Source organism: Aquarana catesbeiana, linkage group LG02 (assembly GCF_042186555.1).
Source record: "Aquarana catesbeiana isolate 2022-GZ linkage group LG02, ASM4218655v1, whole genome shotgun sequence".
In the NCBI taxonomy this organism is placed as follows: Eukaryota; Metazoa; Chordata; class Amphibia; order Anura; family Ranidae; genus Aquarana; species Aquarana catesbeiana.
The window spans coordinates 119,762,816-119,790,249 of NC_133325.1; positions in this window are offsets into that span (position 1 = coordinate 119,762,816).

A 27,434-nucleotide genomic window follows, 5' to 3' on the forward strand; every position below is an offset into this window, starting at 1 on the left:
TGCTTACCCCTAACGCATGTGGTCATGCACTATAGCTAGCTTCTGTCTTCACCTATAGCAGCCCCATTTCCCATAAGGCAAGCAGTACTACTGATACTTGGTCGCCCCCAGGACTTATACACAATGCTATAGTGTGTGGCTACCATGCTGGGGCAGACACGAACTGAGCTCAGCAAACAGGTACTTGTGGTTGGCAGACAGGCAGAGTGATTCAGTGACAGTCCAGATACAAGGCAGGCAAGGTTCAGAATAGTCAGGGTCAATTCAGAGAATAGCCCAAGTTCCAATCTGAGGTCATAAAACAGGAATCCAAACAGCACACAGGGCAGACAAACAGGGAGCTTGGAGCACATTTTAAACACAATATCACAAACATGAGACTGCAGGTTTGGCTGGCTTAAATCAGGTTTGGTCTCCACCCAGAGACTGGCTACATCAATCACCTTGCATGTGGACAAGCAGACAAGGAGAATACTTTACATTCAAAACCAGGATGCTGGAATGAGACCAGCAGCTGTGATGAAGCAGGAGCGCTACTCGCTCCTGATACCCACTGCACTTTGTAATATGTATAATCAAATTAAGCAGAGAGCCTGAGGTCCTTTTGCAAGGGCTCTGATTAATAGGTGGAACAAGGCACTCCACTGGAAAAAAGTGGTGGGTGATTCAGCCCATGAGTATCTACCTAAAGCTGGCCACAACCCATCAATATTTTTTACAATTTACTAAACGTTAATCAACTATTGCATTTGGTGTGAGGGCCTACCTGATTGGATATTAATAGAAGGGATTTTTTAAAGAGTAACCCCACTTTGTTAAGGCAAAAAACAATCCCTCCCTCTGGGTGATCTATATACAGTGGGGCAAAAAAGTATTTAGTCAGCCACCAATTGTGCAAGTTCTCCCACTTAAAAAGATCCTGTAATTGTCATCATAGGTATACCTCAGATCTTCAGTCTTCTCCTCCCCGCGTTGTCTTTTGTGAAATTGGGCGCGGTGTGTTATGGGAACTGTGTGTGTCCCACAACACATCGCGTCCCATTCACAAAGTGCTGAGCGACTCGCACATGCGCAGTAGGAAACGGGCAGTGAAGCTGTAAGGCTCCACTGCCTGTTTCCCTTAGTTAGGATGGCGGTGCAGGGACCCGAGAGCCGAGGGACGGGTTGGCCTCGGGCGGCCGAAATCGCGGGCACCCAGGACAGGTAAGTGTGCTTATTTAAAGTCAGCAGCTACAGTGTTTGTAGCTGCTGACTTTTAATTTTTTTTTTCCCGTCTGGAACCCCTCTTTAATGGCACCTGTTTGAACTTGTTATCAGTATAAAAGACACCTGTCCACAACCTCAAACAGTTACACTCCAAACTCCACTATGGTGGAGACCAAAGAGCTGTCGAAGGACACCAGAAACAAACTTGTAGACCTGCACCAGGCTGGGAAGACTGAATCTGCAATAGGCAAGCAGCTTGGTGTGAAGAAATCAACTGTGGGAGCAATAATTAGAAGACATACAAGACCACTGATAATCTCCCTCGATCTGGGGCTCCACGCAAGATCTCACCCCATGGGGTCAAAATGATCACAATAATGGTGAGCAAAAATCCCAGAACCACAGGGGGGGACCTAGTGAATGACCTGCAGAGAGCTAGGACCAACGTAACAAAGGCTACCATCAGTAACACACTACGCCGCCAGGGACTAAGATCCTGCAGTGCCAGACATGTCCCCCTGCTTAAGCCAGTACATGTCTGGGCCCGTCTGAGGTTTGCTAGAGAGCATTTGGATGATCCAGAAGAGGATTGGGAAAATGTCATATGGTCAGATCAGGGGAGGGCTGGCAGCCTTAGGCCTGGGGGGCAAGTCTAGGCAAGTGGCCCATTGAACCACCAAATCAGCTCACCATCCATCTGCTCACATTGCCCGCACAGAGAGAGAGGGAGAGAGAGAGACATAGGGAGACTGCTCCACATTGCCCACAGAGAGAGAGAGAGAGAGACTGCTCCACATTGCCCAGAGAGAGCGAGAGACTGCTCCACATTGCCCACAGAGAGAGAGAGACTGCTCCACATTGCCCGCTCAGAGAGAGAGAGAGAGAGAGAGACTGCTCCACATTTCCCACAGAGAGAGAGAGAGACTGCTCCACATTGCCCACAGAGAGAGAGAGACTGCTCCACATTGCCCGCTCAGAGAGAGAGAGAGAGAGACTGCTCCACATTTCCCAGAGAGAGAGAGAGAGAGAGAGACTGCTCCACATTGCCCACAGAGAGAGAGAGACTGCTGCACATTGCCCACAGAGAGAGAGAGGGAGACTGCTCCACATTGCACAGAGAGAGAGGGAGAGACTGCTCCACATTGCCCGTACAGAGAGAGAGAGAGACTGCTCCACATTGCCCACAGAGAGAGAGAGGGAGGGAGACTGCTCCACATTGCCCACAGAGAGAGAGAGGGAGGGAGACTGCTCCACATTGCCCACAGAGAGAGAGAGAGAGAGACTGCTCCACATTGCCCACGGAAAGAGAGGGAGACTGCTCCACATTGCCCACGGAAAGAGAGGGAGACTGCTCCACATTGCCCACAGAGAGAGAGAGAGACTGCTCCACATTGCCCACAGAAAGAGAGGGAGACTGCTCCACATTGCCCACAGAGAGAGAGAGAGGGAGACTGCTCCACATTGCCCACAGAGAGAGAGGGAGAGAGACTGCTCCACATTGCCCACAGAGAGAGAGAGAGAGAGTGACTGCTCCACATTGCCCACAGAGAGAGAAAGAGAGAGAGAGACTGCTCCACATTGCCCACAGAGAGAAAGGAAGACTGCTCCACATTGCCTACACAGAGAGAGAGGGAGACTGCTCCACATTGCCCACACAGAGAGAGAGGGAGACTCCTCCACATTGCCCAGAGAGAGAGAGGGACTGCTCCACATTGCCCAGAGAGAGAGAGAGAGTGAGAGAGAGAGACTGCTCCACATTGCCCACAGAGAGAAAGGAAGACTGCTCCACATTGCCCAGAGAGAGAGAGAGAGAGAGAGAGAGACTGCTCCACATTGCCCACAGAGAGAGAGAGAGACTGCTCCACATTGCCCAGAGAGAGAGAGAGAGGGAGAGAGAGAGAGAGAGAGAGAGAGAGAGAGAGACTGCTCCACATTGCCCACAGAGAGAGAGGGAGAGAGAGAGACTGCTCCACATTGCCCAGAGAGAGAGATAGAGACTGCTCCACATTGCAAAGAGAGAGAGAGAGACTGCTCCACATTGCCCACAGAGAGAAAGGAAGACTGCTCCACATTGCCCACACAGAGAGAGAGGGAGACTGCTCCACATTGCCCACAGAGAGAGAGAGAGAGAGAGAGACTGCTCCACATTGCCCACAGAGAGAAAAAGAGAGACTGCTCCACATTGCCCAGAGAGAGAGCGAGGGAGAGACTGCTCCACATTGCCCAGAGAGAGAGAGAGAGAGAGAGAGAGACTGCTCCACATTGCCCAGAGAGAGAGAGACTGCTCCACATTGCCCAGAGAGAGAGAGAGACTGCTCCACATTGCCCAGAGAGAGAGAGAGAGACTGCTCCACATTGCACAGAGAGAGAGAGAGACTGCTCCACATTGCACAGAGAGAGAGAGAGCGACTGCTCCACATTGCCCGCACAGAGAGAGAAATCGCTCCACATTGCAGTTTCTCTCTGGAAGCAATGTTGCGCAGTCCCTCTCTCTGTGTGGGCAGTGCTGTGCGTATGCAGGCACAGGCCTGTACACTGGCCCCCAGGACCAAATTAATGGCATTGTGGGCCTGGTGCGGCAGTGGAGCAGGTTTAGGAGCGGCAGGGATACGATGTAAGTAATGTCCTATCCCAGCTTTCCTCTTACTGGCCACCCTCCTGCATTTCCAGGAGCCTGTGCTGGCTTGTGCCCAGACTTGGTTACAGCCACGCAGGTGTAATGCTAGGGAAGCCTGGGATTTGATTTACCAAGCTTCCGTAAGAGCCATGTGTGCTCTAATGATGAGCTCCAGCGTGTTCGCACAGCCCACGTTCCGAGCCCGCCAGGAAGTCAGCACTGTGCTGCTCTAATCACAGGCAGTGAGACATTTCCCCATCTCTGCAACCGCACATCGGGAAATGTCTCATTGCTTGTGATTAGCACAGTGCCGACTTCCTGGCGGACTCTGCACGTGGGCACGCCGGAGCTCATCATTAGTATGGTCTGATGTGAACATTTCCCAGCCATCAGAATACAGTGATCACTGCCAGCAGCTATAGCAGCCAGGAGTGATCGACAAAAAGAAAAAAAAGAAAAAAGGACACGCTGGTTGTACTGAAGTCAGTTGATAGATCTGATTTTGTATAACCAGTCTGCACATTGATAAATTGAAATTCTACCAGTTCAGCAGAAATTTCAGTCTGTCTATGGTGTCCTAAGTCCACCAGTGTGAGTTTAATAATATCCTCAAATTTTCTGAAAGTGTGTTCCACTTAGGTGTAGAAATTCACTTTGAACTCCACCTTATTTATGTATTAGATGTACAAAGAATAAGGTGAGAGAACATCTAATACCTACAGAGAGTAATGGAAATAAGGTGGAGTTCGAAGTGAATTACTTGGAGGGACTGGCATTTAGGAGGTTAAAACAGGCAGGGAGGAAATTAGATATCACCTCCTCACTGCCTGCCAAATGCCTCTGAAAAGTGACCTTATTGATCACTTTTCAGTGGAGTGGCAGTGCCTGCTAAGAGTGGGGGGGGGGGGGGGGGGGGGCGCAAGCAAACTGAAAAATACTGAAAAAAAAAATCAATTGCAGCCTAACTGTGCCCCATCAAAAACAGCCACTGTGACCCCCCCCTCTGGACACGGACACCTAAATAGGGGTGGGCACGGTGGCCATGGATAGATTCATGCAATGCATGAATCTATCCATTTTACATATGGGGGTGGCATGATGGGGGGGGGCAGCGCCCATGCGCCCTTAATGGACGGGCCGCCACTGGTGTGCTGGCGGTTTTCCATAGCCGCAGTCCCTCAGACTTCTTTTAGGTTGTGCGTTTTTGCTGCATTTTCTGGAATTGCACCAAAGATACAGCATGCAGGACTTTTTGTGCACTTTCAGAACATGCAGCAAAAATGTACAACTAATAGAAGTCTATGGGACCGGGGGTAACATGCAGGAAGACTGCCAGTACACCAGCACTGCAGCCAAACCGCAGAATGCCAGCATGAACCCACATCATAACACCTAGGAGGGCAAGCAACTGTCACAGGCTGCCCATAACATTCAGAGAGAGGGAGAGAGAGCAGGAAGGGAGGGAGGAGAAGCTCACTTGACTGACTTGGACGCAATGGACAGTCCCAGGAGGCTCACTTTTTTTTTTTTTTTTTAAGGCTGTGGCTGCCGAGCTTAGCCAAGTCCGAATGCTCAGTTTTAACTTTCCCGCCTACTCATCCTCTTCACAGACAACACACGGGCTGCCCGGAGTGTGGGTGGGGAAAGAGAGAGCAGATCCAGCCTCTGATAGAGCTTTGTGTGGAGGAGGGAGAGGCCGTGCTAAACTCTGTAAACAGACTGTCAGCACTGTGACAGAGCTCATCGCTGAGCTTGCAGTACTTAATCTGGCCATGCCCGCCACCCGAGCTGCCACACTCGGCCAGCTCAGCAGTCTTTCTACAGAACATGAGAGCGGCCCGGAGGGCAATTGCATCCCTGCTCTCCGGCACAGCCTGCCTCTGGGTCAGATGAAACCAAAGTAGAACTGTTTGGTAGAAACACAACTCATCATGTTTGGAGGAGAGAGAATGCTGAATTGCAACCAAAGAACACCATACCTACTGTGAAGTATGGGGGTGGCAACATCATGCTTTGAGGCTGTTTCTCTGCAAAGGGAACAGGACGACTGATCCGTGTACATGAAAGAATGGGGCCATGTATAGTGAGATTTTGATTGCAAACCTCCTCCCATCAGCAAGGGCATTAAAGATGAAATGTGGCTGGGTTTTTCAGCATGACAATGATCCCAAACACACCGGCCGGGCAACGAAGGAGTGGCTTCGTAAGAAGCATTTCAAGGTCCTGGAGTGACCTAGCCAGTCTCCAGATCTTAACCCCATAGAAAACCTTTAGAGGGAGTTGAAAGTCCGTGTTGCCCAGCGGCAGCCCCAAAACATCACTGCTCTAGAGGAGATCTGCATGGAGGAATGGGCCAACATACCAGCAACAGTGTGTGACAACCTTGTGAAGACTTACAGAAAACGTTTGACCTCTGTCATTGCCAACAAAGGATATATAGCAAAGTATTGAGATGAACTTTTGATATTGACAAAATACTTATTTTCCACCATAATTTGCAAATAAATTCTTTCAAAAATCAGACAATGTGATTGTCTGGATTTGTTTCCACATTTTGTCTCTCATAGTTGAGGTATACCTATGATGACAATTACAGGCCTCTCTCATCTTTTTAAGTGGGAGACCTTGCACAATTGGTGGCTGACTAAATACTTTTTTGCCCCACTGTACATAGAGGGGATTATAGCAAACCTTGTAGCAGAGCCCTACCTGTTCTTAAGAAAAAGCTGTATGTTCAGCTATGTCCTTGGAATACTGATTCCTGAGTGGAAGTGTCTGTGTGGAATATAATCTGCTGATGCACTTGCAGTCTTCTAATGAGGAATGTTGAAGGCTCTGCATCCCTCTAGAAGTAATTAACCCTTATCATTCCTAAGGCAGAAGATGGCTAAAATTTTACTTGTATCTTAATGAAGACCTCTGGGAAAACCAGTGAGCCAATTACATTTCTGGCGAAGTTTTGACACCAGCTGTGTAGAGGATTCCTCCAGGTTGCCATATTGCATTGAATGTTACAGAAAATTACAGCGGCTGCAGAAAGAAATGGAAAGGTAATTTTTTATAACAATAGAGTGGTTGTAAACCTTTACATATACCCAGTGAAGTGACTGGCCTCAGGTGATACACATAGATGAAACAAATCCTCTTACATAAGTTGCACCTGTCTATCTGCAGTCTTCTCATTTCTACATCCATTCAAAGTGTTTCAAGCATTTATAAAGCTTTTCTGAGCTGTCATAAAAAAAAGGGGAGGAGAGCTGTAATTACACTCTGCAGAGCTCGGTGAGTAGAGCTCTGAGAGCTGATTGGAGGGAAGGGACACCCCCCTTCACACAGTAACAGAGCCAAGGCTGTCAATCACCTGGAGTTTCCTCCCCTGTCACCTTTTTTCTCTTGGTGTCAGGAAAACTTGTCAGAAGTGATTTATGCTAATAGCTGGTACAAAACGAAAGAAAGGTTTCTTTGTACCAATCATGTTGATTATCTGTATTAAATACTTATTATTATCATATTTGGTATGTTAATTAATCTTTTATGATACACGTACACACTATAGAGCAGTGATGGCGAACCTTGGCACCCCAGATGTTTTGGAACTACATTTCCCATGATGCTCAACGACACTGCAGAGTGCATGAGCATCATGGGAAATGTAGTTCCAAAACATCTGGGGTGCCAAGGTTCGCCATCACTGCTATAGAGGGATATGCTTTGTTTACATTTGCTTTGTTTACATTTCATGTCTGAGGTTTACAAATTCAGATTAGAATATGGCTTGTGTAGCAATTGTATATGTTTATTATCTTTTTTAATTTTCTATATATATTTTTTTTATTTCACAAAACTGGAGTTACCCTTTAAGTAAGTCCTTGCACTGCATAACAAAGTATGTAGAGAATTAATAAAGGTAGATAGTAATGTGTGTAGCCAGCTTAAGACTGAAGTGATTTTTGATGAAGAAACCCTTTAGAGATGGTTCTAGCTTCAATGTTTTGCTGAAGTTAAATGTACATGACATTTTTGATGAGATCGGTGCCATTATATCCCATGGCACAATTCTCAGCTGTGAATTTTTACCCAGCGCATTTGCTTAAAGTCCTTCAAGTAAAATGCATAAACATATAGATAGAAATGCATAAAAATGTGGAAAATGAGCTCCAAAATTCAAATATGTCTATTAAAGCACAGATGAGCTGGTCTAAACTCTGTGCACTCATAAATGTGTTACCAAAGTCCATATCCATTTAAATGCATATTGTTGGTTCTATGGTGCATTGTCATGTCATTTCTATATGTTTTGTATGCATATTTGACCCTGAATTATCATATCATTTGCTGTTATTTTACTTCTGCAGCAATATAAAAAAGATATGTTAAGCACACTTAACATTTTACAAGCATTTTAATGCACCTCTTTGTAGCCTTAAACACCTATAAAATATAGCAGTGGAAAGGGGTGTGTCAGAGGCTATTCCGAAAATATTGCCCCACAACAGCAAAGTGTTATGGACTATCTCGGTACCCAGGGATTTAGACAAAGTAGATAAAGTAGATAAAAAAAATATAAATTTATTAAAGAAAAAACAACGATAAAAAACATTAAGTACAACAGTACATAGAACGATTTGTTTTGGATTCAGAACAAAATCTGATATTATTATATCTTCCCCTTTTGCCAAATCAAAAAGCATGCATACAATGAAGTAATCACGCTCTGACACTCAGTTCAGAATGAAAGACTTCTAATCCTTTTATTTCTGCTTTCCACGGTTTTATACATTTTCGCCAGACAAAAACAAAGCACTTGCAAAACACTTTATTGTGACATTGTGTGAGTTTTTTTAGCAGTTTCAGCAAATTTAGCAAATTTAACAATTGATCATAGCTATTATTAAATGTTGACGTCATGTCTGCTATTGGTGCGATTTCTTGGAAGAGACAGGAAGCAACAGTCTTTTAATAACTCATTGCGGTTTGGCTTCAGACTGAAAAAGAGGAACTAGCAAATATTTGAAAAGACTTAAGGTTTTTCACATCTCAAACCTCTGATGCAATATTACATTTGAAATAGCCATTTTAATATGCTTCACCTGGTAACACCTTATTCACATCCATTACAGTTCCCCCCTTGAAAATGTCTATTTAAAAATCTGTCCCTCACACTTGAAATCCTACCCCTGGCCCGTTCCTCTGCAACTCTTTTCAACTGTATATAGCGGAAAGCAATGACTAACTCATTAGCCTACTCGATACATCTGGGAGGGGCAATCAGGTGCTGTCAGTCCCTGTAACCCTATGGTGTTGCAGGGGAGGTGATTGTAACGGATTACATTTCATAATTTTCATCTGGTATTTCCTGATTCATAAAAGTAAAAGAACATTGATTAATAGCTTTTCCTACACACTTTTTAAGACAGGGGAGAATACAGCAAACTATGACAGCCAAGGTCACCAAAATTATCAGGATGGTTATTCCTATCCAGGGCTGGACTGGGACAAAAATTTGGCCCTGGACTTCATCATGACCGGCCCACTTTAATTTTGAGTGTCCCCAACAGCGTCCCCCTTACATCAGAGAGTCCCAATCAGAAGCCCCTTCACATCAGAGTTCCCACCAGCAGTCCCTTTCGCATCAGAGTCCCCACCAGAAGCCCCCTTCACATCAGAGTCCCCATCAGAAGCCCCCTTCACATCAGAGTCCCCATCAGAAGCCCCCTTCACATCAGAGTCCCCATCAGAAGTCTCTTCACATCAGAGTCCCCATCAGAAGACCCCTTCACATCAGAGTCCCCATCAGAAGTCCCCTTCACATCAAAGTCCCCATCAGAAGCCCCCTTCACATCAGAGTCCCCACCAGCAGTCCCCTTCACATCAGAGTCCCCATCAGACGCCCCTTTCACATCAGAGTCCCCATCAGAAGCCCCTTCACATCAGAGTCCCCATCAGAAGACCCCTTCACATCAGAGTCCCTATCAGAAGACCCCTTCACATCAAAGTCCCCATCAGAAGCCCCCTTCACATCAGAGAGTCCTCAACAGAAGCCCCCTTCACATCAGAGACCCCATCAGAAGCCCCCTTCACATCAGAGTCCCCATCAGAAGCCGCCTTCACATAAGAGTCCCCACCAGCAGTCCCCTTCACATCAGAGTCCCCATCAGAAGCCCCCTTCACATCAAAGTCCCCATGAGAAGCCCCTTCACATCAGAGAGTCCCCATCAGAAGCCCCCTTCACATCAGAGTCCCCATCAGAAGCCCCCTTCACATCAGAGTCCCCACCAGCAGTCCCCTTCACATCAGAGTCCCCATCAGAAGCCCCCTTCACATCAAAGTCCCCATGAGAAGCCCCTTCACATCAGAGAGTCCCCATCAGAAGCCCCCTTCACATCAGAGTCCCCATCAGAAGTCCCCTTCACATCAGAGAGTCCCCATCAGAAGCCCCCTTCATATCAAAGTCCCCATCAGAAGCCCCCTTCATATCAAAGTCCCCATCAGAAGCCCCCTTCACATCAGTGTGACCTCCCTCTCCTCCCCCTCCCACATGTACTCACAGTTTTGGAGACAGCTTCTCGTTCCTCTCTCCAGTCATGTGATAACAAGTGATAAGGGGAGAGAGGAAGGAAAGTCTGCCGGCTGCCTATCTCCCCCTGCAGGCTGGAGGGAGCATAACGCCTAATGCTCTCTCCAGCAAGTGACGGAAGCAGCTCCTCCTGACTGGAGTGAAATCGCAATCACTCACTGTCAGAGAGGAGCGGCTCCAGGACTGCACCTGACCGGCCCACTGAGCCATTCGGCCCACCGGGAAATTCCCGGTAGTCTCTATGGCCAGTACATGCCTGTTCCTATCTGTGTTAGTAATCCCTGCCACCCTTCCCTAACCCAGGTGAAGTATTGATCCCAAGGGTTGGTGAGCCCTGAATTCTTTTTTAATTCTTCAGACAAATCCTCAAGTCTCCTGATGGTAGTCACCTTACCGTTTGGGCCAGTGTTGTCTGGGATGTAGGTACAACATGTACCTGTCTTAGGCACCATTTTACACACACACCCCTTTTCAGCTAGGACCATATTTAAGGCCATGCGGTTTTGGAAAGTCATGTGTGACGCGGCTTCTAGTTGTTCGGCTAAACCTTGGAGTGCATCTCTGGGGTAATTGACAAACCTTTGTTGGTTATAGTAGATGTAATTTATCCATTCTACATTTTTATTTACAGTGATGATAGGGATCAAAGATTCAAATCCTGCTGCTACTTGGTCTCTTGCGTTAAACTCATCTGGGACCCCTATGTTGTCTATGTATACATGAGGGTCAAAGCTTCCTGCTGAGGCACTCCTACGTGTCCTGTTAAGCCTGGATATGTCGTTTAAGTCTGGTTCTATTTGTGGAGTGGCATCTGGAAAAATATGGAGAGGCATTATGGCCTTGGCCAATGCGCATTCTCCTGTCCACTGCTCTGTCAATCTGCTTCTGATTTTCATGTCCCCGCAAATCCAGTATATGTCTCCCAAGGACTGGACTTGATTTTGTACTAGATCTATGGTGGCCTCTCTATAAGATCCACAGTAACACCTAGTGAAATTCCCAAAGGGTTTCCCCATTGCCTGATACCGTCCATAGCATGTGTAACTGCCAGGGTATATGGTGATACTTTTTCCTGGCTTGGGAGTCTTGGTGACTATGGGATATCCTTCCTTCCAATGTTCACACAGGGAGTGGTTAGTGTTTGTGTTGGTAAACAGGCTAAGGAAACATGTCGGGGGGGTATGTTTAGGGGTACTATTCCCAGATGAGGCCTAGCATAACAATTGGTCTTGTTATGTTCTCTTCATTGTACCTCATCCATTCTAGCCACAAATTGACATCTGAGAACCCGGTTTCTGCAGCCATCGTGTCCTTAAAGGTAGGGTCTGCTATGGCCACCATGTCCCCTAACTTCTGTATATGGGGTCTCAGGGGGTTTGAGCTAAATGTGGATTGGGGAACTCTCCACTCTGGGTTATTGAACATATCTTTCAGTTGGAAAGGCTTTCTAAAACCGGCATACCCACTTCCCCACCATAGGCTCAGAACATAGGTCCCACTGTCTTCTGGGCTAGGATTCTCAATGGTCAGCCTGAACTGTTTGGTGTAAGGCTGATCTGTGTGTTCGTTGATTGTCATTCTATCTAAGAGTGACTTCCCATTTTTGTCTTTCCTATTTTGGGCGTTTTCAGGTTTGTACCCCCAGTTTATACCCCCAGTGTTCCAACCCACTGCTCCCCAAGAATCACAGTTGTTACCCCAATAGGTGTCAGTGACGCATACGTACACAGTCATGGGTCTCACTGCTTCGTCCCAGGGCCGGATTTTGTACAGAGCACCTGGAATTATTTGTTCATAAGAGGATATAAAAGTGGCAACATGTGTACTGGATGAGTTATGCCAGAATTGTGTTATACCATCTTTTTGCCTGATGGCTACCTCCTGTGTCTGAACAGTAGTCACAATGAAAAGGATATACAGAATCATTTGGTTCCCTCGGCCTCTTCCTCAGGTACAGGGACTTTCTTGCAGTGGGAGGCATGTATCCACGAGTTTTTCCCGGCCACCTTGACTGATGTGGTGGTTGTTAGGAGAACTTGGAAAGGACCATCATATCTGGGTTCAAGGGTGTGTTTTCTCACAAATTTCTTTACCAGGACCCAGTCTTTGGGGACCAACTTGTGTGATCCTGTATCTCACTCAGGATCTGGAATGGAGGAGAATACTTCCAAATGGATGTAGATTAATTCTCGAGATAAAGCAGTCAAATAATCAGTTAATACATCAGATTGGAGCTGCAAACAATATCTCATAGGATGACAAACCATGGTTTCCCCTTGGAGTGTACCTAACACTGAATAAGGGTATGGGCAAGCTATCTGGCCAACTCATCCCTGTTTCCTGAGACATTTTTAGCATTCTAAATTTTATTGTGTTGTCTAATCTTTCCACCTTCCCACTGCTCTGAGGATGGTATGGGGTGTGGAAAGATAATGTGACTCCTAAAGCTACCCATATCTCTTTGGTTACTGAGGCCGTGAAAGCCACTGGTCACTCTCTATAACCTCTGGGACACCATACCTGCACACTGTTTCTGTCTGGTTTTTGCTGTCAATCAATCCATATTCATATCGGCCACTCTTTGGCATCTGGATGTGGTCGATCTGTATCCTTTGAAAGGGGTACTGGGCCTTTGCTAGATGCTTCAAAGGTACCGTTTCCGTTCTTCCTGGGTTACATTTAGCATAAGTAGTGCATGACTTGCAAAAGTTGTTGCTGAGTGGTGTAATCCCCGTGCTAAGTAGTGTTTATTGATTAGGGCATTCATCAAAGTTTTTGACAGATGAGAGGCACCGTGGGCCCACTGTACCACTGCAGGAAACGTTGATTGTGGCAGACACGGCCTCTTGCTTAATTCCATGATCCCTTCAGTTTCTGTGGCTCCTTTCTTGATTCACACTTCTTTTTCTTCTTTGTCAGCTGCTTCTTGCTGCTCCTTGAGATGGGTCCTGCTCACGGGGGGGGGGGGGGTTTGCAGAATCATGGTGGTCTGTACCATTTCTTCAGGGGTACCCACTGTACCATCCAGGATGGTTGCATCCACTCCACTGACCACTTCTTGTGTTCTTTTTGCAGCTTGTTTTGCAGCAGTATCCGCCAGGTGATTGCCTCATTCTTCTTGGGAATCCAGCTTGCCGTGTGCCTTTATCTTGAGTATAGCCACTTGTGCTGGTAGGAGTAGGACATCCATTAAGTCCTTGTGTAAGTGTACCTGCTGCTGTTAGGAACCCTCTGATTTTCCAAATGACCCCAAAATCGCAGGCAATGCCGAGGGGGTATCTTAAAACTGTATAGATGTTAGCCCTTTTCCCCACTGCCAATTTGCATGCCATTGTTAGGGCCTGGAGTTCTGCTTCCTGGGCAGACATGGAGGAAGGCAATGCTGAAGCCTGAAGAACTGTATCTTCAGTGGTGACTGCGTATCCTGTGTGGTACTGTCCAGTGCTGTCAGCATACCTGGAACCATCCACAAAGATTGTCAAGTCAGGATTCTTAAGGGCTGTTTCACTGACTGTCGGTAAATGTGAAGTCTCCATTTTCATCAGCTCGAAACAGTCATGAGTGGTGAGACGAGCATCATTCTCCAAAGAGGATCCCCCCTCGAGAAGTGGAAGTAGAGTGGATGGGTTGAGAGTATCACATCGGAGGAGAGTGGTGTTATCAGGGAGGAGCAAGGCACACTGGAGTCTGAGGTGTCTTGCTGAAGACAGATGCTTGGGCTGTACTTGGTTTAGTATGGCAGTTATGTCATGAGGGGCAAGAAGGATTAACGGGTGGCCCAACTCCAAGTCAGCAGTCTTGTCCAAAAGAGCTTGGGCTGCAAAGACAGCTCTAAACAGAAGGGTTCCCCCTTGTCTCTCTGAGACAAACAGTTTGAAAGTCTTTTAGTCCCAAAGCGGGAGCAGTTGAAAGGATCTCCTTCAGAGTTTCAAAATTGACCACAGCTTCTGGAGAAAGCAAGAAAGGGCATCATAGAGGGGTTGCATCAAGAGGGAGGCTTCTGGGATTCAAGAGCGGCCATAGGAGATTAATCCTAGGAAAGCATGTAAGCGTTAATTACCTTTAGGCAAAGGGATGGCTTTGACTGCAGCAACTCTTTCTTCAGTGAGATGTTGGGTACCTTGGGAGATGCAGAAGCCTAGGAAAATCACTTTCTATCTGGACTTTTTGCTTTAAGGCCAGTCCCTTCATGGTCGCCTGCATCCTTGCTCAGTCAGGTAGTGGAGGAGGCTTTCAGAGAAGATTAAGGCATCACCAAGGGTATCTGCACAAGTAGGAAGTCATCTGCATACTGAAGGAGTACAATGTCTGGGTGTAACTTCATCCAGTTGTCCAGAATGAGGGCCATTACCTTGGCGAATTGGGAAGGGGAGTTCTGGGCACCTTGTGGCATAACAGTCCAGCTACGTCTACTACTGTAAAGTATTTTGGATAAGACATCAGCCCCTAAAAGATTTAAGGGGCATGTGGAAGAGACCACAAATCTTGCTATCTTGCTAGTAGATCAGGAAAGTTGCCCACTTGTAAAAGGCGTGTAAGGGGGTTTTTCCTGGGTGTTCCATCCACCCCTACACATGTTATGTCAATGTCTGATAAGAACGAGGTATCGGATAGTTCTTCTGCCCAATTACACTTTTGGCAGCACCTGTGTCACATAAGAACTAGTAGGATGGCCCTCAATGGGGAGAGTTATTTTTGCGAGAGGACCTCCTGAGTCTCCATAGGATACCATTGTAGGGGTAAGTGACACAGGTTTGCCGAAGTCCTAGCGGAGAAGGTCTGTATGGTCTGGAGGGAGTGGAGGAGGAATGTCATGTCTCCTATTGGGCGTCTTCACGTGGGTCACGGTTGGGACCTGGTTGCCTGTGGGCAAGCTTCTGCTGTCTTCAGTATTCTCTTCTGGAACGGCCAGGTCTTCCGTGGTTGTAGCAGACACGTGGAGTTGGTACTGATGGGCGCAGATAGGGTGTGTCAGAGGCCATCATGAGAGGAGCTACTCTCTACTGCTCTGTGAGGGTTCTGGACCTGATAACTACTAACTCTATTAGCTCCACTAGCTACTAGCGTCTCAAGCTCCATTACTCTATACTCAGACCCTTTCGGATAGACTAAGACATGAAATAAATAACATGTGTCTATGTGCTTTGTTCAGCACACTAAAACCCAAATCAGTAAACTTAAACACATATAGGCTTCAGGCGTTTCAGATGGGATATATGAATACATACAGAATGAATGTTTTCTTTTCTCTTTTTTTTTTTTTTTTTAGAATTACCTACAAAATACTCAGATGTGAATGAGCCCTAAATCTAGATACAGATTTATGCAAGGAAAGCACTTCCTCTTTCCTTCTTCTCTTGGCATAACGCCCAGAATACATAAACTTCCTCTTTATCTGTACTACTCTTAAATATATTCTCGATTGAATTTGAACATTTTAAACCGGTTATTGCTAATACAGCTTTAACACAATTAAAAGTCAGACTCTTGGTGATGAAGGGAAAGGACCGTATCGGGGTTGTTGTCTTTGGTGGTGTGAGGGTCCAGGAACCCATTCAAAAGGGTTCAGGGAAAGTACTGGGTAATGGTTGCTGGGGGCGTAAGAGGCACAGAAGGTGGGGAACTGTAAACGTGTGTGTCACCATATAGGTGGTCAAACGGATCGTTGGACAATGGCTTGAAGGATCCCATTGCCCCAGCTGATGAGTCATACATGGGGATGGATCCAATGCGGGGTGTGCCTTGAAATGTAACAGTTTGTCGTTTTGGGGTTGTACCTGCTCCAGCATGCCTGTCAGCTTGGTGCATCCTGGCAGGGCCGGCGTGACCCTGGTCGGGACTTTAAGAGGAGGGACTGAGTTGGGGCTAAGGTTGGGTCCCTAGTCCCAGGTCTGTTAGGGCAGGAGGGCCAAGGAGGGGGACCTCCTGAGGCTTGAGTGTCTGTGTTTCCCTCTTGGGAGCTGTCTGAGTCTTCCCCAGAATGTACACTTGTCGTTAATGGGGTAGGTTGGGCTCTGTAATACGATACCAAGGACTGGTCTATCACCGGATATATGTGGGTAGGTTCTGGTGGGGGCGGTGGTACAAGTGGTACAGTTTGGGTCGGGCTTGTGTGACAACAACCACCTGAGCCGTACAAAGACAAGTGCACATTGTCTACTATTAAGCACGGTGGGGGAGGTGTCACAGGCTCCTCTGTCACTTGTAGCAGAGGGGCAGTAGACAAAAGGGAGTGTCTACTTCCTGTGGTCCAGATGCTATTATAGGGCGGTGGCTGGCTGTCTGTCTTAGCTTTTGACCCCTTTTCTGGCTTCTTGTACACATACATAGTACAACCATTCTGACATATTTCATGTTCTATCCATCCTTCTTCATGAATGGCTTCGGCAACTTTGAACCAAGCGTCTGCTGTCTGCAGCAGCCCATGGCCCCACAACAAACCCCTTTCCCTTCTTAAAAGAGCACGCCATTCATTTGGCTCTAGCCAACCACCCAAATGCATAGTGACCCCACACACTTTTGCCAATCTCTTCCCTTCCTTGACAGCATCTTCTCCTTCTCGCTCTATTACCAAATCACAAGCCACACTACCCTCTTTAGGTCTCTCTAACTTCTGCCCCATCGTTAGCTATTGGGAAGTTTATGTGTCCAGGCTCAGGATTTGTATGGCGGTTTTATGAAGCTGTACTGGACTCTAAGGTCCGACAATCCTCTGACCACCACCTGTCCTCTTTCGGACCACCTTCTAATATATAACACTATCTTGCTACGTTCTGTCTTGATGACTGTGATATTTTTAAAGGGTCATATGGCTGTCCTGACTCAAGGGTCCAACAATCCTCTATCCGTCACCTGATACCAGTTCAGACCATATCACAGTCTCAAGTTAACGAGGACAAAAGACAAAATGGATAGAGAGAGAGAGAAAAGAACATCTACAGTGTTCGACTGCCGTGCAAGTCTCCTTACACGCAACTTCCCAAAACTTAGACCAGTCACAGCCCTGCCCACTCAGGTGGCCACAGGTAAGGGAGCGGGCGGGTAATACGTGACTACTTACTACCCTCAACGAGACAATTAACAAACAGAGGACAGTAATTAATATTCAATGCACCACTTTAAATGTCATTTACATATCCCAGCTCAAAACCCAAACTTCTCACTCTGTCTCTTTCCCCTTCTTCTAACCCTTCCGGTTGTTCAGGTTGCAAGGGGCACCTTTCGGCTGCACGTCCTGTTATTCTAGTTTGAGCCTCTATTACTTCCAGTGATTTGCCAACAACAATTTTTACTGGATAATGCACATTCAATCTGAACACCAATAAATGCGCAGTATGTGGCAGTAGGAGTTTGCAACCAAGAGACTCAGCCCTATATCCTGGCTCTACCACTTCAATCAACCCCCAGCCCTCTTCATGTATCCCAAATAACAGACCACAAACACACTTAGGGCATGACATAATGAACCAACAACAAAATGTGACCAACAACCAGATATGTGACGGCTGCAGTGAAGTACAGGATTTCTCAAACTCTCACGGGATCCCCCACGCCACTATGCGTGTTCCTGACGCCCCCCCTGAGGTTTCGTTTCCCGGTTGCCCGGACTTATTGTACCCATGCTTTGCCGCACAATTATTTATTTTTTACCCCCCCCTAGGAGGAATTTAACCACTTCCTGACGCCTTCTCCTAGTCCCAGGAGAAGTTTAACCACATCAACTAATTTCATCCGTCATCCGTGACTATATAAGCAATCCCCATCTCCCAACAGCCATCACAAAACACAAGATCGATCAACAAAACAGAACAGAACAAAACAGGCAGTAGATATAATTTGCAGGTTCCTTAACTGATCAACAGACTCAAGGCAAGATTAATACCTGTCTTTGAGGGCCGCAGGAAGCTGATATGGGCACAGAGATTGACCAGTCACGGATACAGGATAAACAGTAGACTAGATATACAAGATATCAAAAGTGTCTTACCGTTTCTAGAGTTGATCAGTGTCCTCCTGTATTCCCACGATGGCTTCTCCTGGTCCCTTCTGGATCGGCTACCTGGGACCCTAGCCTCGAGCCCCACATTGGGTGCCAAAATGTTTTGGATTCAAGAACAAAATCTGATATTATTATATCTACCCCTTTTGCCAAATCAAAAAGCATGCATACAATGAAGTAATCACGCTCTGACACTCAGTTCAGAATGAAAGACTTCTAATCCCTTTATTTCCGCTTTCCACAGTTTTATACATTTTCGCCAGACAAAAACAAAGCACTTGCAAAACACTTTATTGTGACATTGTCTGAGTTTTTTAGCAGTTTCAGCAAATTTAGCAAATTTAACAATTGATCATAGCTATTATTAAATGTTGACGTCATGTCTGCTATCGGTTAGATTTCTTGGAAGAGACAAGAAAGCAACAGGAAGCAACAGTCTTTCAATATCTCATTGCGGTTTGGCTTCAGACTGAAAAAGAGGAACTAGCAAATATCTGAAAAGTCTTAAGGTTTTAACATTTCAAACCTCTGATGCAATATTACATTTGAAATAGCCATTTTAATATGCCTCACCTGGTAACACCTTATTCACATCCATTACATATTATTGCACACAGTTACAGGTAGTTCAAAGAGGAACAGGTGAGCCCCAATGGTAAATGAGGAGTAAAGATGTAGTTCCAGATGTAATCCTCTACATGTTTTGCGACACAAGTCGCTTCTTCAGGAGGAATGGACCATAAACATCTATAGTCTCATAGTTACAAGATCACAAATATTGGAAACAATAGAAACAGCAAAAATACAGTAAATAAAGTAATTTTGGAGTGTTATGCCGCGTACACACGATAGGGATTTTGGTCGGAAAAAGATATGACGGCTTTTCCGATGGGATTCCGCTCAAGCTTGCCTTGCATACACACGGTCACACAAAAGTTCTCTGAACTTTCGACCGTCAAGAACGCGGTGACGTACAACACTACGACAAGCCGAGAAAATGAAGTTCAATGCTTCCAAGCATGCGTCAACTTGCGTCTGAGCATGTGTGATTTTTTGCGCTTCAGAATTGCATACAGACGATCACTTTTTCGGATAGGAACTTTTTCCAATCGAAAAATAGAGAACCTGCTCTCAATTTTTTGCTGGGTGGAATTCCGCCAGCAAATGTCCAATGGAGCATACACACGGTCGCATTTTCCGACCAAAAGCTCACATCGGTCTTTTGCTGGTTGCATTTCCGTACGGGGCATTACTGTCAGGCATAGCTTACCAATGGAAGCCCACGTTGGGCACCAAACGGCACAATTAGAGTCACCCTATACGGGTAATCCCCCCTGCGACAAACACGGGAGGTACCAGAAGGTGCAATAACTGAAATCAAAGAATATAAAAGATATACAAGTATTTCTTATAGTTTATATTTTTATATTCTTTGATTTCATTTATTGCACCTTCTAGTGTCTCCCGTGTTCGCAGTCTTTACTCCCCATTTACCAGTGGGGTTCACCTGTTCCTCTTTGAGCCACCTGTAATTGTGTGCAATAATCATTCTATATACTGTTGTATTTAATGGTTTTTATGGTTGTTTTTTCTTTAATAAATTTATATTTTTGTATCTACCTTGTCTAAATCCCTGGGTACCGAGATAGTCCAAAACACTTTATTTTGGTGGGGCAATATTTTTGGAGTAGCCCCTGACACATGCCTTTCCACTATACTAACTTTAAGGATGATGGTACCCGCCCCTACTTTCTTAACCACCTAAATTGAGGCATTACTCTACATATAAAACACAGCAGGTGAGAACAGGGACAGTTGAAAATAATGCTTTTTTATTTTCCTGGCAATTTGTGACAGAAGGGATGTACTATGAATGCAGGCTTTTGTGAATGAGCTGAGAACCAGCCAGATATTAGCTTTGTGGTTATTCTATACAGTGTGTGGTTGTTTTATAAGAACACTGGTTTTACATCTGTTCGTAACAATTATCAGACTGAGAATGTTAGTATTTTAGGTTTAGCAGACTTTTGGATCCCAGTAATGACTGCTTACAGTAATTAATTATATACTGTAATAGCCTTACTGCATTGTAGGAGTTCAGAAAAACAATCTGTGGTCTAGAGATGCAGCAAAATCACCGTCTGTTCTGGCAAACCTTTTGATGCTTCATATGACAAAAGCGAGGCATTGTACTTTATTATTGTTATGGAAATGGTTTCTCTGCATAAAAGTAAATGAATGCCTACATCAGATTATTGCAGAATAAAGCCACATCACAACATCTCCTAAAAATTCCATCGACAAGATAACTGCTGACTTTTTTCCCAAGGGACACTGTGCAACTGTTTGTTCTTTTTCTTAGTTGTAAATGAGTAACTGAAACAAAAGAAATTATTATCAGCATATTACCTAAAATGTATCAAGATAGCTGCTTCTGGTTGGCAATAAATGTCCCTTAGGCCCCTTCAACAGGGAGTGACAAAGATTTGGGGGGCACACGCTAAAAGATGCATTAAAGATGGTGCAGCCATAAGACCATAAAACAGAACAAAATATTACAGCGCACACATGCAAAAAAATGACATTTAACATTTAGCAAGGCTATTTAAAACACCTAATCAATTTAAAAAAATATGGGGATTTGGTCACACCATATTGCTATACGGTGCTTAAGCCCACTTACTGAGAAAAAGTACGCCATTATCAGTGGGTCCTATCCATAGAATGGAAGATCCTGCTTCTCTGAACCATGGGAGAAATACACTCGCACTGTAATATTTTGTTTTGTTTTATGGTCTTATGGCTGCACCATTAATCCATCTTTTAGGGTGTGCCCCCCCAAATCTTTGTTTGTCTATTGTATAGATTCTGACCAAAATCCTTTTGGGCAGGAGCACCCCACCCTCCATCATTGCCTCTTATTAGTGTCCACCTGTGTTATAGGAGCAGTCCTTTAGTTTTCTCATATAGAGGAGTGTATTTACTTATATTGGCATAGGGCGGGGTCACCGGAGGCACATCACTTATGACGTCACCACCCCATCATGCCCCAGGTGCAGACGTCATAACCTGGGGCTTCCAGGTGACATCACCAGATGACCTCTCCCCATGCCAATATAAGTAGTGGCCATATATATATATAGTGGCAATATAAGAGCCGGAGAGGGGAGAAGAAATCGGAAGCGACGACCGAGCTGCTTTAATAAATTACTTTAAAAACCTGTGTAATGTGTTTTATTTTTGACATTTTTTTTTAGGTGAATGGGTAGGGGTACAATGTACCCCATACTCATTCACATAGGGTGGGGGCCAGAATCTGGGGGCCCCCTTATTAAAGGGGGATTCCAGATTCCGATAAGCCCCCCACCCGCAAACCCCGACAACCAGTGGCCAGGGTTGTCAGGAAGAGGCCCTTGCCCTCATCAACATGGGGACAAAGTGCTTTGGGGTGGGGTGGGGGGTTCCCCTGAAAATCCATACCAGACCAGAGGGCCCAGTATGCTCTTGGAAGGGAACCCATGCCATTTTTTTTATTTCACGTGGAGTTCCCCTTCAAGATCCTCAGAGCACAAGTCGCATGCCAAAGTTGGGTCAGTTAAGACGGCGATCCGACTTTGATCCGACTTTGATCCGACTTTGATATTCAATGGGCTGAAGTAGGATCAAAGTCGGACCAAAGTAGTGCGGGAGCATTTTCAAACTTGTGTCGGACCAGTTAAGACGGCTCCCATAGGGAAACATTGATTTTCACACGTCATGCGACATGAGCTTCCAGTGTCGGAGCATTTGTCGTATAAGTGTGAACCCAGGCTAAGCACCATATAGCCATATGGTGTGACCAAATCCCCATATTTTTTTGAAAATGTTCAGGTGTTTTAAATAGCCTTGCAGGAGTTAAATGTCATTTTTTGCATGTGTGCGTTTATATTATTTTGTTCCACAGTGGGTGAGCTCCTCCAGGAGTCTGCTTGCTCAGCGGGTGATCTGTCTGCTGATACCCGCTGAGCAGGCGGATGGCTGGTCCATGTCCACTCTGCTTACGCAGAGTGGACACAGACACAGCATGCTCTCTTCTGTGGGGAGTCTAATGTAAATGGACTGCCTGTCCATTTTTACCCGACTGCCATCCGATCCACTAAATAACATGTGTCAAACACAAGGCCCGTGGGCTGAATCCAGCCCACCAGGCCTCATCATGTAGCCCTTGCACCTCTCCTACAGTTGCAACACCCCCCTTGTCTCCGCCCTTACCTTGTCTCAGCAGTCAGCAGCAAAGAGGAGGACAGAACTCCTCTGTCAGATCCTATGCTTCTCCGTACAGCTGAGGAGAGGTTTGTCTCTGCCTTCTTTTCCCTATCTCAGCAGTTGGCAGCAGAGGAGGACAGAACTGCTTCTACAGATCTAGCCCCCCCCCTTATCTCCACCTCCCCTGATCTCAGCATTCAGCTGACTCCAGCCCTCCTCTGGTCCTCCTTCAAAGCCTGCACTTTTTGCTTCCCAGCTCCTCCCCCAGCTTCTTCCCAGCAGCAGCACAAGGTAAGGGGGGGCTCACTGTGATGTAAGGGAGGGTGGGAGACTCTTTACTTCTGATGATGGGGTGCTCTTGAAATCTGATGTAATGGGGGGGTATTCTGAACATCTAGTTACAGATATAACAGGCCCTTTGAGGGCAACCATAATGGTAATGCGACCTGCAATGGAATTGAGTTTGACACTCCCTGCACTAGATGGAAAGGGAACAAATCCCCATCTGCCTGTTTTTAGGGGATCGAAATGGATGTCTGTGGGTGACTTGAAAGTGATTATGCTGTGGAATTTGAGGATCAGTTGCTGCACAGTGACTGCAGATACAAATGTCAGTGAGGGTTGGTTTTAAAGTGTTACTAAAGTAAAAAAAAATGTTTTTATTAAAATAACAAACATGTTATACTTACCTGCTCTGTGCAGTGGTATTGTACAGAATGGCCCCAATCCTCCTCTTCTGGGGTGCCTGGAGGCGATCTTGGCTCCTACTCTTCTTTTGAGGGACTACCATAGCCAGCCGCTGGCTATGGCTAGAGCGTAGTCCCCGCGCTCCCGACCTGTGTGTCTGTGGAGCCGCGATCCATAGACTTACACAGCCAGACTTAGGCCCACCCCCTACTTCCTCCTCACTGCATCTGATTGACAACAGCAAGAGCCAATGGTTCCTGCTGCTTGAATGCTGTGTAAAAAGGAAGTAAGGGGAGAATAGATGCAGCCGTGCACAGCACTGATCCATTCTCCTCTCTCTTATTCTTCACACAGGGGAAGGGGGGCACACGGGCACTGAAATGTTTTTTACCGCAATGCACACAATGCATTAAGGTAAAAAATGTTTTTAGGTTTAGTAACACTTTAAACTAATTTATTGCCTGTTAAGAATATGTGAACATATGAATGTCAATAGCCTGGCAACAGGTTCGTGTTAACCAATTATGGACATTGGGTATGCTACACATGCCCCAAACAAACTCAAAGTAAATAGTGCATGTGTAATATACCCTATCCTTCTGCCCTACTGCTGCTGCCCTTCTTGCATTAGCCAGAAATTTCCAGCTGTAAACATAAAAAACTATTACAACTGCTGCTGCCAAAAAATTGACTTTCTGAAACGGTGTTTATAAAAACTGTTCAGACTATAGAAAAAATCTGAATTAACATTGTTACTTTTTTTATTTACTAGATTTTGGCGTCATTTAGACATAAGGTTGGGGGGTGGAAAAAAAAAACACCCTCACGGTTTTTCTTATAGCCTTAAAGCTGCAGTACAGCCTCTTCTACTTACCTTCCTACAATATTCCAAATCACCAGTATCTTTGTTGTTTTTTTATGTTATATATTTTTGTCAATAGATTGAACAAAAAAGAATAAAATCATTTTTGCAACACAAAAAAAAAATACTTTGGTAATATTAAGTAATGACACAGTTAAATATACAGGTCCATAGTAGAAATGTAAAAATTGCCCTGTCAATAAGGGGTGGAAGGGAGTGAGGTAAAGTTGTAAAAGAGAACCTGTATTATAGTAATAAACAAGATCCTATGAAGGAGGAGGGTAGATGCAGAGGAACACAGGTGCAAAGTGAGATAAATGTCACAGGTGGAATGTTTGTGATGAAAAGGAAAGGGAGACGTATGGGTCTATGAATACAATAATCTATTGGTAGTGCAGTGGATGAATATCAAGGGAATGCTGGGCTGAAGGATAGAGTTGTGTTTGTTCACAAGCTGGCTCAACTAAAATATATTGGACTAGCAGACTGGAGTGGAGACAGTCTCCTGCATTCAGAGCTCATATGGGATCCACAGTCAATGAAGCTGCTGTGCATTGTATAACTACCTGAAATCCATGTAGACCTGTGATCACAGTGCATGGCAGAGTGAAATGGGTGTAGCCCACCTTTCTTAAAGCCATTAATGTTTTAAACCATCTAATGTTCCTCCTGTGAAAAGTCCCGTAAGTGCTCACTGGAAAATCATTTTATCTCCTTGTGCACCTGGGCATCTACTTACTAGAATGTGCAGATGTCAACCTTCCAGGAGTCTGGTGGTCATGGGCGTCCGCAGAACTTTTTTCAGGGGGGGGGCATAATTTTAGGGTCACCCATGCACCGCCCCTTTTCGTCAATGTCATTATCACATTATCATGGTCAGAGACTGCAGACGTAGTACAGTCCCTAGCATAAGTAATGGATAATGGCCAACAGGCCCTTTTACCAGACCCAGCAAAACGACAGCAGTGATTCCTTCGGCTGGACGATCGCTCACTCACTCTGGGTTGACTCTGGTCAGTAGTGTAGCATGTCCGTACCCTGGTAGTGGCTCAGTCTTTCTCTCTCTGGTGGTGCTGGGCAGCATGGCACTCTCTCTGGTGGTGCTGGGCAGCGTGGCTCTCTCTCTATTGGCGCTGGGCAGCGTGGCTCTCTCTCTGGCTTCCGCCCAGCACACTCCTCATTCTTTGTCCTGTAACACTCTCTCCCTCAGCTTTTTTCCAGGCTGCAGTCATTCAATCTATCTCTTGATCGAGCTGTAGCCTCCTCCCTGTGGAAAATAGGGCCACCAATCTTTGGAACTACATGTCCCATGATGCTCTCCTAGTATCCTTTGATTGTCCCTCAATTATGGCCAATAGGGAAGGAACGGAGTGGGCAGGAAGCTGGGCAGGGAACCTGGTCTCTTCTCCCTGACAGGGAAACCTCTGATAGCCCGCAGCTCGCCTTTCTCCTGTCACAGCGCCGCCGAGTTCTCTGCTGGACTGAGCAGGGAAAAGAGCCTGAAGTCAGATTACTCTGATGGGTGGGCTTGACAGCACCTTGATGGTGTCACCCCACTTGTAGGTGACACCCGGCTGCGGGCTAGTAGCACCCGGGTGCGGGTGGCCGCACCACGATAGCGACACAACTGTACTGAATTTAAGATCCGATCCCCGATTCTAGGGGCGGGCACTTGACCCCCCTTGCCCCTACCTGCGGACTCCCATGCTGGTGGTGTCTTGACCCTGGCTGGTTCTTCACCAGTCTTCAGGTCCCTGGCACCGCTATCTTGGCTGTGGAAAGCTGGCTTTGACTTCCTGCTGTTTCACAGCTGGCTTCGCACTGCACATATGCATTCAGAATGGTCCTGCAGTCTCCTGGGCAAGTGACAAGTCCCAAGAGGCATGGCGGGGGGGCCGGTGAACTTCTGCTCTTCTCACCTAGGCAAGAAAAGTGGAAGTGGGAGCAGGTACCTCTTAGAAATAAATGTAAACAAAGTATAGTGCACTTCCTGGTGAAATATAGATTCAATACAATGAAAAAACTGTTAATAAATAATTCATAAACCTGTTGTGCCGTGTACATAAAAGGTCCGACGGACCTTCGACGGACTTTTGACGGACTTCTGACAGACTTCCGACGGACTTTCGAATGAACGGACTTGCGCACACATGATCACACCAAAGTCCGACGGATTTGTACGCGATGACGTACGACCGGACTAAAAGTTGATAGCCAGTAGCCAATAGTTGCCCTAGCGTTGGTTTTCGTCTGTCGGACTAGCATACAGATGAGTGGATTTTTCGATTGGACTCGAGTCCATCGGAAAGATTTGAAACATGTTCCAAATCTAAAGTCCTTCTGATTTTCGACCGAAAAAGTCTGCTGCAGGTCCGATGAAGCCCACACAAGGTCGGATTCGTCCCGTCGGACCAGTCCGGTCGAAAAGTCCGCCCGTGTGTACACGGCATTAGAAATAGGTACCCGCTCCCAGAACAAACAAAAAAAATCCCAATGATGGCAGAAGACGGGGGGAGGAGGAGGATGAGGATGAGCGGAACTTCCCATTTAGGTGACGTTGCACTTTAAAATATATACAAACTGATAACTTATAAACTTATTGCAAATAGCACACCTGATGAACATAGCATTCTGGACCTTAGTATTGCAAGACAAGAAGAAAGGGCTATCCACTAACCCAATGGTTTCCGAACTATGGCCCTTTGTTTGCTTTTATCCAGCCCTTGGAGCTTTATTCCATCCACTGATGCCAACAATTGGGCATATGTACTCCCACTGACACCAATGAAGGGGCACAATTTCTCCGAATGACACCAACAATGGGGCACAATTCCTCCTAATAACACCAACAATGGGACATAATTCCTCCCAATGACACAAACAATTGGACACAATTCTTCCATTGACACCAACAATTGGGCATATGTCCTCCCACTGACACCAATGAAGGGGCAAAATTCCTCCTGATGACACCAACGATGGGGCACTATTCCCACCACTGACAACAACGAAAGGCCATTGTTTACTTCCACTGACAACAGGACATTTTCTACTCCCACTGGCCTCAGTCCAGCCCCCCATAGTCTGAAGGACAGTATACTGGCCCTTAGTTTAGAAAGTTTGGAGACCTCTGCATTAAGCCATCAAGCATCAGCATTGATTAATGTATATTCTGTATGTATTTACTTTTAATGTGTTTATTTTAAAAGCTAGTTGACATGGGTGTTTGGGACACACAGAC